This window comes from Macrobrachium rosenbergii, chromosome 41, assembly GCF_040412425.1.
Source record: "Macrobrachium rosenbergii isolate ZJJX-2024 chromosome 41, ASM4041242v1, whole genome shotgun sequence".
NCBI classification, from domain to species: domain Eukaryota; kingdom Metazoa; phylum Arthropoda; class Malacostraca; order Decapoda; family Palaemonidae; genus Macrobrachium; species Macrobrachium rosenbergii.
The window spans coordinates 15,697,881-15,701,150 of record NC_089781.1 but is presented as its reverse complement, the minus strand read 5'-3'; the positions used below and the strand labels follow the sequence as shown (position 1 = coordinate 15,701,150).

The following is a 3,270-nucleotide window of genomic DNA, read 5'->3' as shown; positions in this document are numbered from 1 at the left end:
AACTTTTGATTTTGAATCTCAGTTTAGCTTCAGCTAGACAGTTCCTGATAAGGATTGTGAGTGGAGCTTTATTATTAATCACACAGATGTTGCGTTGTGATTTTTGTAATTACTCCTAATGTAACTGAAAAAGGTTACCGTGCCAAAGATATATGAAAGAATGGGAAGAGGAGAGCCGTATTTTAGGATGGTTAAGCGGTGGAAAGCACGACAGACGAAGAGGTTCACTACAAAATATGTGATAAGGAATTGTGGCGGGAAAATCGGAACTCATCGGTCATACGAAATCGGATTCTCATAAGCGTTTTGCCAAAAGGCTGACTACAAATCAGCTAATGACCATGTTTGGTTTGTTGAACTAAAGGATGACTGTAGGATTAAAGCAGAATTGAATGCTGTTTCAATGGTAGTTAGAAAAAAATCTTTCTTTCAATTGGCCTGCAATCAAGGTACTTTGAAAAATATGCAGACAGTGAAATTAATTAAATTCAAAGTGAATGAAGGATTTTTTTAAGGTTGCATCAGTGCTTTTTTTGTAATAGAATAATCTGGCATTTATTTACGTTTATTTACTATGAATGCATTAACATTTCTCTTAGAAATGTATTTTCATAGGTTACTTGAGCAGAATCCCTTTATCCTCTCTCATTGATTAAAGGCAATATTGTTGTTACATCCATGATTTTTGCAGTAAAACAATCTAAAATCTATTTACATATATTATAAACTCAATACATGTTTATAATTTTTCTTGTAAAATCTAATTTTCCTCCTGGAAATAAACAAATTTCTTTGACTAATTCTTAGTGTTGAATCAATGTTTTTGCAATAATTTATTATTTATTTGCATTTGCTATAAATGCATTAAATTTTCATACATATTTCCTTTAACTGAGTTCATTTTTTGTACCTAAAATTTGGAATGTTTATTTTCAATATGATTTGAAACTAAAATGTATTACTTCATTTTCATTTATCCCATTATTACATTTGGTGCGTAGGGAAAAGTAGGGGAAAATAACCTCTGGTGTAGGGGAAAACGCTTTTGGTGGCGTGGCAACACTAAATTAAATACATTGCCACTGCAAGGACCACCGGCCACCGGGTAAGGTAACCTTGGTAATGTCCCAAAGATTTTTGAAGCTCGTGGAAATTTAATCTGTAATGGAAATGTAAACTTCTAATTATAGAAAGAGGTAAAAATGTGTAATTATTTGTAATTAAGTCGTTTATGGAAGTAACTTAGGCCAGCCTAAAGTCCATGGCAGTATGAATGATGTCAGAGTCATTAACCCTGGAATGGCTGCCAGTTTCATTTTGAAGGCCTTTTGTTACTTTCTAATAGTAATAGCCTGTGTAGGTAAAAATGGACCAGCCTAATACTGGGGAAATGCTGTAGTATTGAATAGCCTATGTAGACCAGAGGTGATGAAGGAAAGAAATGTTGACCCTGAAGGGTTTAACCTGGCATTTAATGATGACCTGAACTGTGACTCTAGCCTGTTGAGGGTATTACGGCAACTCTCATTATCAGTCACAAGTATTTTGGCATCCTAGACAACATATTGCACTTCAGCTAATGTGTCCTACAAAAGGGAGCTGCGATTTCACCCCAACACGAAAAGCTGCGAAGTCATTGTAACTCTGCAATGGCTGAAGGTTTTACTATGTGGGATTGTGTTGCCTTGTCAATTAATTTGGTCACATGGTCACAAATTTCATCAGGCTAATAGTGAATAGCCCAGTTGAAGTAATAGCTTAGCCTATGGAGGTAAGAGGTGATTAAAGTTGAGGGAAAAGTTGACAATGTAGTGTTTAAGGTGGGGAAATATGTAGGCTACAACCTCTTGAGTTGGTTCAGAATATTCAAGTACAATAAACTAAAACAATTGTAACTTTTATTTACAAATACAGTGTAAAAAAATTATATAGTCCAGGCTTCAGATTCTGCAACAAATTTTGCTGTCTTTATACCCTACCAGCACAATTATACTGGTAAGATTATGTCCATGTGTTAAATACTATTGACTGGCTGCATACTGAATGCAAAGCCATGAGGGTTGTGTAATAAGAGTTATAGTAATGGAAAAGCATTACAAAGCCATATTAATGGTGCAGTATCACAGTGGAACTTTTTATATATATTCCCAGCATTCAACCACTGAAATAGCTGTGAATTTTCCATTTAATATGGTTTTGCTTTGTAAAGCTTTTACCAAAATTGGTATTCTTAAATATGGCTAATTAGCTAAAGGAAAAAAAAAAGTTGCATAATCTAACTAGTTTGTCAGTGAATTTTTAAGTGCTCTCAACAGCAGGTTAGGTAATAGAATCATGGGCTGTACATATGCAGTTGATTGACAGATTACAAAAACTGTATTGTTAAGGTCTTTACATTGTATTTAATTGAAGTTGACAGTAATCTAGTGGTTGATATAATATTTGATTGGTTTTGTAGAATCTGTTTAGTAACCTTGACACCATATGTGGCAGATTTGCAGTGCCAGAATTTGCTGTTTAATAATATGTCTGATAATTAAATAATCATGATAGCTTTTATAGCATGACAGCAGAGTCTTTGGTTTTATATTTTTTGCATGCATGTAGGCCACCAACAGCATTGCAAGATGAGAACTAGGTCTCCCTGTTGCAACACATTTATTGCTAATAGAGAATAACTTGGGATCTTTCCTAGATAGTGAGCCACAACGCTGGACGACTGTAAGAACATAAACAAAAGACTGTAAATATCATAAAGATAATGACCCCAAAGAAATATTTGTCCTAGATAACGATCCCCGAACTTTGCTTGGGGTCACTATCCAGGAAAGATCCATAACTTGTAAACATGGAAAGGGTTCCTGCAGTTGGTGAATGCAAACTTCACTTTAAAAGTAAAGGTTCTGTCTTGGAAGTGAAGTTGATGGCTGTGTTTTGTAATGGACACAGGAACTTAGGGAGTATTTAGCTTAAAATTTCCTTGTCATTATTGTCCAGATTAAGGAAATGGGGAAACATGAAAATCCCCTCTTAGATAGACACTGTACCTGTGAACCCAAAAGGCAGATAACCATGTCATGTGTTCCTTTGCCTATCTGGTGACTTTGTAACATCCATCAGAACTCCTCTTCCCTCAATGCAGTCCAAGGATCAGTGGTAAACTTTGGGTACATCTTAACTACTTTCACATCTATGGAGGCTTGTCTATACATTTTACAATCTAAAATGTTTTGGTTGTATCACAGTTATTCAGAAATAAATGCAACAGTG

At 35.0% G+C, this 3,270-nt stretch overlaps 1 long non-coding RNA gene across 1 annotated transcript in view; it reads left to right on the top strand.

Moving 5' to 3' along the window:
* Positions 1–1,073: 1,073 nt before the first annotated feature.
* LOC136826665 (uncharacterized) overlaps positions 1,074–3,270 on the top strand; it is a 12,940-nt gene continuing 10,743 nt past the window's right edge. Inside the window, exon 1 of the long non-coding RNA XR_010849682.1 lies at positions 1,074–1,196. This is a non-coding gene — a long non-coding RNA (uncharacterized lncRNA). The remainder of the gene's footprint in view (positions 1,197–3,270) is intronic.